Here is a 12,638-nt window from a genome sequence, read left to right as displayed (position 1 = left end):
TAGCTGCTGATGGATGGGCCTGTAGCTCCACCCATCTTCTCCTCCTTGGAGAGGAGGCCTTAGCTCATGGAAGAAAGGTTATCAATCCAGCCTGCTGAGGTCAGCCCTCAGCCAGGCGCTGGTTATGGCTGACTCAGAGAAATATGAAATTTCTGTATGACCCAAAAGCAGTACAAATATGACTTTGGACTCTGCAGAATAATTCTTCTCACACCTGTTATAGTGGACTTTATTGGAATCTGTAGGTCTTAGGAAAGTTAATGTAGCCCATGGGCTCCACATCCTCATAGGGGAATAATGAAGTGAAAAACAGTAAAACACACTGACTTTCCCTGGCATGTTTCTTCCCAGTGCATAAAGCTTATTCCATGTCACCACCACATTCTGCATAAGTCCTGCCACACCATTCACTTTGTAGCTTCTCCCGGACTGCGCACAGCAGGAATCTCCCCTGTGCAGCCCGTACACATGTGCACACGCATGTACACATGTGTCTGCATGCAACCAGCCCGGTGTCCTTTACTCCAGCTGATGTGCAGCGGCCTGGCCAAGCCAGGGGGACACCAGTAAAATCCACATGCAGTCTTTTATCCTGAGTTCACTGTGGGTGAGTCCCAACTCATGAGGCTCTCCCACAGTAAAAGTTCACTAAATAGGTGCTCAAAAAACAAAACATCTGGGTGGCCCAGAGTGTCAGAAACACCTGCTAACAGTCACACATAGGGAGGATTTTTCTTCTGAAAAAGTGGCAAAGTCTCATTCTGCATTACGACTTATCAGAAATGTCAATGCTTTTCTTCAAAAAAGTCCAATGCCCCTTACTGAAGAGGGACTTAGAGACATTTTCAAACTTTTCCCCTTCCAGACCTTTACCAAGACCAACTTGAACTCCATTGTAGCTGGCCTGAAATCACACTTAGACCCCAGTATTTTCTTCCATAACCTATCATTGGCGCTTAGTGCTGTATAGCACTATTGCTACCTAAAACTTAAAAAATAAGTATCTCTAGTTCCCCTTATTGGATTTTTGTCACTTTTGGTACTGCTTTGTTTATTATGTTTCAATATGTTTTTTTAATTCAATTTGGCGCTTTGACTTTATTACAGGTATAATGCTATAATAAATACTTTCCACATTGCCCTAAATTAAGCCTGTCTGCTCTGTTGCATTGAGCTCTGGTTAACTTTGTGACTTTGGGGTTCATCCAGACAAGTTGGTGTCATTATTCCTTGTGGTGAGCAACCACCCACCTCAATTAATAATCTCCTTTCTTACAGCACTTCAGAAACCAACATAAGACATAGGATGTTCATAAAAACAAAAGAATTTTATCAGAGACATTGTTCCATAACATCACCCAATCCAACTATTTATGATGCTATTTGGTCTTGGCTCTCTTCTTTGTGCGGGCATTCAAGAACACACACATAAACATTCCCCTTCATCTTCTTCACACTTTTCCTAAGCTACCTGTTCACTAATGTCTTAGAACGTCCTGGCATTAAATAAATTACTACAGACCATCAAGACAGATTCAATTATATCAAAGTGGGATATTCTATGCACACAGGAAACTTAGGGCCCGATTACAACTTTGGCACAGTTGCGCCAGCTCTCTCCCGGCACAGCTGCAAGAAAGTCGCACAAAGACGAGTTGCTCTCGTGTAAGGAAGGCGGTCCTTTGCCTTTCCCATGGTGGTGTCTGGAAAACATGGCACCGCAATGTGAATGGCAAACACAATTCCTAGCAATCAAAGGTTATCAATAAATACTACTATCAGTATAAAATGAAGCAAATTCTAGGCCATATCATTATGGTCTTTTCTGGCGAAGTGCAGAACGAGCAGCTATTTTACGGTCCTGAACGGGCTTACGTGAATTTATTTAATTCAGCATTTATCTGTGTTACGGCTTTATTTTCAGACAGCACAGCTCTGAAACAGAAAGAAGCAAAGTTGGTGGTTTCCATTTCTGAACTGTACTATTTAAATATGAAGAACTAACTCAGAGAAATGTCAGGGTTTTTTTTTTTTTTTGCTTACTGGCAGTTATAAAGGGGGCTGGGCTTTGATCCGGCCAGCGGTTGTCTTTCAGGCAATCTCTCTTTTTGCCTGCGAACAGCAATTAAGATAAATAGTATTTTGGTAATCAAATGTGTAATGAGTTCCATGCTGTTATAGTCAGTAATTAGGGGCCCATTATGATCGCTGACGGACTTGAGTCCGTCCGCGATCACCGAGGAGGAGGGAACATCCGCATGGGCATGCGGAGTTCCCTCCTGTCCAATTAGGAGATGACCGCCACCCTGGCGGTCACATCCTCTATTTGTAACATTGTGGCGGGTGCGGCTTCAAGCTGCAGCCGCCGCAATGTTACAAATGCATACATTGCATTTGTATGCAGAAAGCGGCAGGCGCCGCACGGTGCCTGCCGATTTCTGCATACAAATGCAGGGGAGTACCATAGGTACCCCCCATGTGCACCCTCCACCCCCCCTTCACCCAGGGGGCCCGCTACGGGCCCCCGAGGTGAAAATCCACATGCTTTTTCTCGGCGGAGAAGCCGCCATGGAAAAGCATGTTTTCTCAGCCATCCTAATATGTCTGGCGGTGTCTGAGAGACACCGCCACCATATTAGGCCTTTTCCGCCGAGGTTGTAAGCCAACCGCGGCGGAAAAGCGGTGGACTGAAACCAGGACCCACCAGCCATCCTAATGTGGCAGTGGGTCTTTGGTGGGTCCGCAGAGGATTTTCCGCATCCTCCGGGCCGGCGGTGGCTTCCGCCGGCCCGGAGGATGCGGAAATCCTCCATCGTAATCAGCCCCTTAATTTTCTAAAAGGATGACTGCTGGTGCTCAAAGCTTGACTCAGAAACCCGCTCAGTCTAATTAAATGTCGACGCGCTGAAAACCAAAGCTCCGTTGTCTTTACTTCACCTCTTAACTCCTTAATCCACTACCAGGCACTCCCTCCCCTTTATCTCACTCTTGTAGCTTCCTGCTTCCTCTGATGATGACAGTGTCTTTCTCCTCCTCGTCTTTCCGATTTGTTTATTGTGTCCCTCTCTTTCTCTCAGTGAACATTTGAAGCAGAAAGATAAGCGCCGGTCCCCAAAAAATGGGTGCGCTGGCCCCGCACCGGTAACCACTAACTCAAATTAATCACTAGATAGTGGATAAATGTCAGATGCAGGGAAAAAAATGCAATCCCTTGGATAAATCCAGGGCTGAAGTCGGTGTACCACCTGGGTGGACGGTGTCCCCCCACTTATTTTACCGGGAGCTCGATAACAAACTACTGCCAGAGTCTAATGTGCGTGCTAGTTCACGGCCGTAGTGACAACTCGTTTGATCTGTAAAATACAGTACACATGAAGTGTCTCAGCTGTATGTCACACGCTTGCTTCTCTGATGCAATCGCATCTAAGGGGTGAGCCAGGGGAGGCAATGAGTCTGATGGTGCAAGCCACCTTTCGTGACGTCACTTCCTGTCGTGATGTCAGCGTCCCCCCATTTCTTTTTTTAGGACGTGTGCTCTGGATAAATCTCTACTTTACTTTGCACAATTGTGGTAAAAAAACACAATAGATTTTGCAATGACTTTCGATATACAGTATAGAGACATGCAGGCCTCGAGGGACTCATTATAAGCGAGCGAGAGTCATGTCTCCTTCCTTAGCATATCATGTAAGTGCATTTCCACTTCTTTCAGTTTATTTACTCTTTGTCAAAAGTCAAGTCATTTCATGGAGTTCCCTTCTGCATAACAACCATCTTGCGACATAAAGACTATGGGGCAGATTTACAAGCCCTTTGCGCCACTTTTGCGTCACATTTAATATGGGAAAAGTGACGCAAAACTAGTACAAGGGACTTGTAAATCTGCCCCTATATTCTCATGGAGAAAGGAACAGGTAACCACTGGAGATACAACGCTGGACTCAAGCTTTCTTTGCGTGAAACTTTAACTTTCTGTGTAACACTGCCTATGGACAAACAATCTCCCTTTATCACAACTTACCCCTTATTCCACCAGTCTTCTCCTGCAACAGAAAGTGTCAGTCAAGACAGTGGAGTATAATAATCCCAAAATAGGGGCATTTGTAGTCCCGGAAGCTACTATTCTTTAATATCTTTGCTGTACTTTCATTTGATTTATCAAGTTTAAGCTTGCCTCTTCAAGATCCAATTTCTCGGAGCGCATCATGATACCTAACACTTTCTACAACTGCCTCTGGATGCACTTTTTATTGAAGCAACAGCTGCACCGTGGTGGGCAGTATTCACTAGATAATCTGAGGCAGCCATGGGCACTCCTGTCACAATTTCATGATGGCGGAGTTCACAAATTACGTCTGCTTATTGCACCCTCCAACCAGTGAAGTCACCAAACCAGATATGCAGATATGGAAGCCTGCCAATGAAACACAATTTAAAAAAATAATCTTTATTGGCATTTAGGTATAAACAACGGTACAACAGTATCTCCAAGGCAGGGAAGGAGTGAAATTACAGCGAGGAGGGGGAGGGAAAGGGAGATGGGGGAGCCCGGCATAAAGCAAAAAAGTACACAGCAGTAGTATGCTTAGTTTGCAAACTCAAGTAACACCACTGGGACGACGGCCAACCTATATTAAGGTTGCCCCAATGGTCGGATTTCCAACAGCCGGCCGAGGAATTTCATGGTGTAAAATGAAGGCATCTCGGGCGCCATGTACAGGGGCGCCAAACTGTCCCATAGCAAGGGGGAAGTTGGACTTCAGGGCTGGGGGTAAGATTGCTATTAGGATCAGTATCCATTTCTGGTGAGGAGCGGGACGAGCCCCTTTGTCTCAAAAAGTTGAATAGAAGTGCCAAAGTATCCTTGGCGTGGGATCGTAGCACCATTAGTTCCCAATAGTGACTTAATGCGTGCTGCACAGTGCAGCACACATGCAAAGTCGGAAAAGTAAGGAGAAATGAAAGTATTTCTCCTTCCTTGCACCTGGTTGAAAAGGGCGCAGTTATCTCATGCTAAACCCAATCTACTGTTTTTAGTAAATTGGGTTTAGCGTGAGAAACCTTTGGTGGTTGCATGGGAAGGCCCATGCACCACCCTTGACATGCCCCCATGGCGCAAAGTAAAGTGCAGCAGCGCAATGCACTGCTTTGCATTACTTTTACGTTATTTCCAGTGATAAATAAGTTTAGCACTGGAAAGTAAATAACAAAACAAAGATTTTGCGTAGTTTTGCACCACTTTTGTGACACAAACACAGTGCAAAAGCTTAGCAAATCTCCCCCCAAGTCTCTATGGTGGGCCAGGTCATTGTCCCCAAAGTATTCTATCACTGTGGAGGAGATTTTTTTAAAAGTTGGGCAACGCAGCACAGCCCCTGCGAGGCTGCATTGTGTTGTGTGACAGAGACGGAGCAGGAGAATGCCATATCTTCAAAGATATTGCTATCTCCTCCCCTTTTCCTTGGGCCGGGGCTGATTACAGTTGCTGTGCGCCATGCACACACCTTAGCGCATCAACGCTAGGGTGTGTAGCATGAGTGTAGCATAGGTTTTGTGCAGGGAGGGTACCCTTCCTGTACAAAATACTATTCAAGGCATGAAGCAAAGCCTTTCCCACTTTGCGTATGTGCTGCACAGTGCAGCAGGCATGGAAAGTCGGAAAATCAAGGAGAAATGAAAGCATTTCTCCTGTTAACGCGTTGTTTGAAGCTGCATTAACTTGATAAATATGGTTTCGCATCAAAAGGCATGGCTGGTTGCATGGGAACGCCCATGTTCCAACCATGTAACCCCCCTTGGCCAAAGTAATGCAAAGCAGTGCTTTGTGCTACGTAAAGAGTGCTTTCCAGCACAAGAAAATAGCGAAAACTAAATTTGCGCTGGTTAGCATCACTTTTGTGATGCTAAACCAGCGCAAAAGCTTTGAAAATCTCCCTGTGTTTGCCAAGTGAAAGAGCATGGTGGTATGCCTGCATGTCCCAACGGCTACTTCTAGCCCAAAAGTCCCACCATTGGACTGCGCGCCGGAGAGTGGCCTGTAATGGCAGCACAGTTGCAAACACTTCAGACCAAAAGGCGCAACCTGCAGACATTCCCAAGCAAGGTGTACGAAGGAGGCTGGTGGTGCTGCCTATCAGAGAAAGTGTGCATTTGTGACCAGCCTCATGCAGAAGAGCTGTATCTTTGTGTGGTATAGGTGGTATAAAAATTTAAAGTGGATTAGGCGTAATCTATTATTAGGGGAGAGAGTCTCCGTCTGGCCACAGCAGGGGACCAGTGAGCATCAGTGATGGGGGGGTTCAGCGTCGCTCTCCCAAGTAATGGTGCCGCCAGTGTTCATACAGGTACTGTAGCCTGCATGACTAAATAGAGATGCATAGTCAGTTTGCGAGGGGATGGATTTGTAAGAATGTGCTCCAGAGCAGGGAGTGAGGGAGGGAGCGCAGGGAATGAGTCATGTAGCACACGGCAGGCAGCCTGAAGCTAATGATATGGGAGGAGCTTGAGCGCATTGGGGCAGGTCTTTCCAGGATCTTCGAATGGAGGCATGAAATGATCATATGAATAGCGATCAGAGAATAGGAGTAGGCCTAGTCCTATTGCCCTCGCCCTGGTACCACCGTCCTGCCGGAGTGGCACCAGTGGATAGTGCTCTACGAGCATAGAGGAGGCATAAAGACATGGGACCCTGAACATTTTCTCATGTCATCCCACACCCAGCACAAGCACTCCATGTTGTCGATCCTCATCCGGGGGGGGGGGCTTTAAGGATAGATATAATGCTGTAGTCAAGGGTCAAGGTGCAGCATGGTCTGTCGCAATGGTCGTATGTGGTTGTTATTGTGTATGTTGGACCTGGCATTTTTGGCATGATTTTTTGCTGTCTTTTTGCTTCTGGCCTCCTGTTTTTTTTTACTTTGTGCTGCATTTATTGTTTGCTGGTTTTAGAACTTTGGGCACCTCTCCACTGCTGATCACTGCTAAAGTGCAAGTGCTTCCTGTGTAAAATTGTGTTTCTGATTGATTATCCATGATTGCCATATTTGATTTACTGGAAAACCCAGTAAACTACACTGTGTGTGCCAAGAGTCTGTTATCCAAATGCTACTAGTGGGCCTGCAGCATTGATTGTGCCACCCATCTGAGTAGCCCTGCACATTTTTTTCAGGCTTGCCACTGCAGTGTCTGTGTGTGCAGTTTTAAACTGCCACATCGACTTGGCAAGTTTACCCACTTGCCAGCCCCAAACCTTCCCTTTTACTACATGTAAGACACCCCAAAGGTAGGCCCAAGGTAGTCCCATGGGCAGGGTGCAGTGTATGTAAAAGGTAGGGCACGTGCTGGTGAGTTTCACATGTCCTGATAATGAAATACTGCTGATTTCATTTTTCACTATTGCGAGGACTCTCTCATATGTTATCATTGGAGCTACCTTGTATCCTCTCACAAGTGTAACTTCCAATTGGGAAGAGATAGAGATTTGAAGTCTGGGGTCTCTGAACTCATAATTGAAAAATACATATTTTAGTGAAGTTGTTTTTTAAATTACGTGTTTGAAAACGCCACTTTTAGAAAGTAGGCATTTTCTTGCTTTACCATTCGGTTCCTCTGCCTGCCCGTGGAATCCATGTCTGGTTTAGTCTGACCGTTGGGCTGTTTCATCATTTACTCTGGAGAGTCACATAAAGGGAGCTGAGGTGTGCCCTGCATACCCTGGTGGCCCATCAGCATGCTGATGGGTCTTCCCGAGCTAGAGTAGTAGAAGGAGTTGTCAATGACACCTGAATAGGGCTATGCCTGTCCTCATACACAGTTGTCTCCACCCACCTGCCTTGTATCTGGAGCCAGGTCAGGGAAAGCAGGGTCTTGTGCACTACAAAGACTTTTCTAGTTCAAAGGCAGAAACAGATATACTTACTGAAGCTGTGACACCTTAACTTCAGAACACTTCGGGACTAAGAGGAGATTCTGCCATGAAGAATAGCTGGAGAAGCTGTAGTAGGGGAATTATCACTCTGATTGTTGCTGTCTTTTGCTGGCCTACTGCTTGCTGCTCTGTTATTAGGCAGTAAAAGGACTGGACTTTGCTTTCTGTGTCCTGCTTCCAAGGTTCTCCAAGGGCTTGTAAGTGCTTACCTCCTGTTAAGATGCCTTGGTGGCATCAAAGACTTCACCTGCAGCCCATGACCTCCTCTGGTGGGAGTTCTGACCTGCTAAATGGTTCCAGTTCTGGGTCTTCGGAGAGCCTTTGCAGCAAAAATCCATGTATCAGCCTCCAGTGCCTGTTTTTTCTCACCAGAGCAATGCTGTGCAGTTGAAAAACCAACGAATTGCCATGGTGCAGCTGAAGAATTAGAGAAGAGAACTCTTTGGTCTTGGCCCTTCATTTTGTTTGTTTGAACCCTACAACCATTCCAAAAGCCGCACATAAGAAAGCTAAAACTTATCAAATTACACAATCTCAAGACCACCAAACCCACCGACCTGACAGGGGAGGGAAGGAGGTGGCTTTTTGAATTAGAGACAGGACCAGGTCCTACTGACACTATGACACACTTGAGCAATTAGACATCTCCATTTCATTTGGCAGCATCCACCAATTTCAAACCATGGTCTGTCTTCTTTCCCAATATGCCACACAACAATAGAGACACTTTTCATAACACGATCGCCAAGGGATTAATCAAGTTCAGGCAGATCAATTGGATCAAAAATGATGTCCAACACAACCTCTCAATAGCATAGAAACACATCGTAAAATCCCTAGCTGATTGCACAAACCTCATCATACGTTCAGCAGACAAGGGAGGCAAAATTGTTCTCTTGATTAGAGAGCTGTACACCACTGAAGCTCTGAGGCAACTTAATGACACCAGATACTACACTAACACCAACAAGGAATGCTACAACAACAACATTCTGGAGATTAGGAGAAAACTGACCAAGTGCAAGGACGGTGGTATCCTTGAATGGGTGGAATACTGTTTCCTGAAAAAAGATAATCCAAAACTCCCCATACTATATCTTCTTCCCAAAATACATAAATACCCTATCTAAAGCACAAGTGCTTCTTCTTGCAGACAACTTCCAACTTGGCATGAATAAAGTCTGGTATGATAAACTGCCGTTCCCTAGTAAAACATACCCTCGACATCGCCTAAACTTTGGAAGAGGATAAGTGGGACCTTTTATTCCTAACCGAGACCTGGTTAGGGGATGAAACCAACCCCGCGATACACTTAGCCATTCCCTCCGGCTATAGTATACTTTGCGCAAACAGACAGGGCTCTCACCCTGGAGGCGGAGTTGCCATAATATACAGATCTCATTGGACTATATCCTCTTTTCCTTACAAACAATTGGAACGCATTGAAGCACTCCCCTCCTGTATTAAAATAGCGGAAAATTTTACCTTCACTGGCCTCCTGGTTTATCGTCCCCCAAACTCTAAAACATCTCATCTCCCCGTATTCCTAGATTATGTTCTGCAAGCAACATCGCGATATGCTAACTTCACCCTTCTTGGGGATTTTAATCTCCACGTAGACAACCCCTTGGACTCCACTTCCTCCAATTTCTGTCTACCTTATCAGATGGTGGGCTAAATCAACTTATTAGTTGCCCTACACGTAAGGCGGGCCACACCCTTGACCTGATCTGTACCAATCTGGATGGTCTAGCCATAAGTGATCCCCTCCCGGTGATCTGGTCTGACCACCTCTTTGTTCCTTTTTCATTCCCCCGGCACCGCCAAGATCGCCACATATACCCGGCCAAACTACGGGGCAGAAATTGGAGTAAGGTCTCCCCGGACAGCCTCGCCGCCCATCTTCAATCTATCGACCCCCCTGACACGATTTCTGACCTTGACACTCGTTTGACTAACTTTAACGGCTGGATTTCTTCCGCAATTGACCTCCTTGCCCCTATTAGGCCCATCAAAACCTATCGTTCTGCCCCATCTGCTCCATGGTACTCCGACAAACTCCGAAAATGCAAATCGGAATGTAAACGCCTCGAGAGACGTTGGAGAATACCCTACTCACTTGACCGTAAATCTCTCTATAAATCTACCTTATAAGAATGTAGGGAAAAAATTATTGAGCACAAAAGAACTTTTTTGGAAGAAAAAATCACCCGTTCACAAGGATCATCCAGGGAAATATTTGACACAGTTAGATCCTTCACCGACCCCCTGGCTTTAAAACAACCCCCACTGGTGTCTCAGACACTATGCAACAGTCTCTCTGATTTTTTCGAGAACAAAATAGCCACCATATACGACTCCTTCCCTAGCAATACTAACTCAGACAAATGTACCACTAATATTACCATCACTGGATCTGACTGTACGTTTTCCAACTTTAAAGAGATCACCTTAGATCAATCTCTCAAAGAACTCCACAAAAGCAAATCCGGATCTCCTCTTGATCCTTGGCCCGCCAAGCAATACAAGTCCCTAGCACCCGTTCTCAACCCCACACTGAACGGGATCTGGAACGACTCACTGCATACAGGAGTCTATCCAGACTCCTGGAAGCATGCACGGTTAGTCCCCATAATTAAGAAAGTCAACGCTGACCCGAGTGAACCTTCCAACTACAGACCGATCTCTCTCTTACCAGCCCCCGCCAAAGTGCTCGAAAAACTCGTTCAGCAACAACTAGCGGGTTTTTTAGAAACATCAGGTGCCTACCATGACTCTCAGCACGGCTTCAGACCAGGGTATAGCACTGAGTCAGCACTAATTGAGATGGCAGATGCAGTACGCTGGAGGATGGATGAGGGATCAAGAGCGGTGTTGGTGCTGCTTGACTTGTCGGCAGCATTCGACACCGTCTCCCACTCCCTCCTCCTAGACCGCCTACTATCCAAAGGCATCCAGGGTACGGCCTTAAAATGGATTGCATCCTTCTTGTCCAACCGTACGCAGGCAGTGTTCACCCCCCCCATATACCTCAGATAGCCGCCCACTTCGGTGGGGAGTCCCCCAGGGCTCCTCACTGAGCCCCCTCCTATTTAATGTCTATTTTTCACCCCTCTTTGATATCATCGCCCAAACTGGAATAAAGGCCACCTCCTATGCCGATGATATTCAACTTTTGTTTTCATTCAACAGCATCACCCAAACAACCTTTGACCCTCTAAAAAACTGCCTTCGCACAATCGCCCAGTGGATGGACAATAATTTCCTAAGGCTAAACGCAGGAAAAATGGAGGTACTTTTCTTTCACCAGTCGTCCCCACTAGATCCCAACATCTGGTGGCCTCTTGATTTGAGTGCACCACCCCAGCCCAAAGACTCGGTGAAAAACGTAGGGGTTAGAATGGATTCTAACCTCACACTGCATCATCAAGTTCACACAGTCTCTGCAGCATGCTTTGCCAAGATTAGAATGGTGAAAAAGTTAATCAATTTCTTACCCAATAACACCAGGAAGATTGTAGTCCAGGCGTTGATCACTTCGCATTTGGACTACGCTAATGGCCTATATACTGCCTGTCTGCAGGTCTCTGCCATCGACTTCAGACAGTCCAGAACGCTGCAGTACGACTGGTTGGTGGCATTCCCCTACGTGAGCACATCTCACCCCACCGTCGCAGACTTCATTGGCTTCCTATACAAAAAAGGGCAGAATTCAAAGCACTGGTACTGGCTCACCGTGCATTGAGAGGCAAGGGCTCTGCCTACCTTTCCACCTGTCTCACCCCCTACAACAACACCAGGACTCTTCGTTCTTCTTCAAAACACTTCCTCACCACTCCCAGATTTAAAAAAACTCACTCAGGCGGAAAAACTTTCCAAGTATGTACTTCTGCCCTCTGGAACAAGTTACCGAATTCCATCCGGTTGATACAGGAAGAACCATCCTTCCGAAAAGCCTTAAAAACTCACTTGTTCTGTTAACCACCACCTTTTTAATAACACTTAATTCAGAATAAGATCACACAAGCGCCGGGACACCCCGTTGGGGTAACTGTGCGCTATAACAAAATACACTAAATAAATAAATAAATACCCTAACAATCCCAAAGAAAGACCCATTGTATCATCAAATGGCAGCGCTCTTGGAAATATATCTAATTATGTTGACCATTTCCTATGGGAATATGTCACCTTGGTTCCCTCCCATGTGGGGGACACCAAAGGTTTTGGGGCCAAACTGGAGGATATCGTCTGATATTTTTATTCCCGTGGGGGAGTAAAATGGTGTGTTGATGCCGCCGCTGTGATCTAGCGACCCTGGCTGCTCCCGATCCTGCCTTGGTCCCGGCTACTACAAACCTGTTTTTGCCTTTTGGTCAGCTTGTTGGCTCCCCGGGAGTCTCTCTGATGGAAGGCGCTGGGAGACACTGATGCGCTGAGTCCTTCTTGCTAGCTGCCACGAACGGACTGTGTCGGACTGGCTGGCTGACCCGCTTACTCCGCGGACGTCTGTGGATGCTCTTGCAGCGGAGCGGTGAATTCCTGCTGCAGCTCCGCTCCGCTTCTTTCAGAATACCGCCCTGGCTTTTGGCTGCTGACTGTAGGCCTGCTTGAAGACCTGCCTGAAGTAGCTTCTTGGAGACTGCTGGAGTGGGGTACCGATGCTGAGCGCTGCTTGCCGGTCACTGCGAATCTGCCGTGTAGCAGCCTG

The sequence above is a fragment of the Lissotriton helveticus genome, chromosome 5_1, assembly GCF_964261635.1.
Source record: "Lissotriton helveticus chromosome 5_1, aLisHel1.1, whole genome shotgun sequence".
NCBI classification, from domain to species: domain Eukaryota; kingdom Metazoa; phylum Chordata; class Amphibia; order Caudata; family Salamandridae; genus Lissotriton; species Lissotriton helveticus.
The sequence above is the reverse complement of the archived record's forward strand: the minus strand, read 5'-3'. Positions refer to the sequence as shown.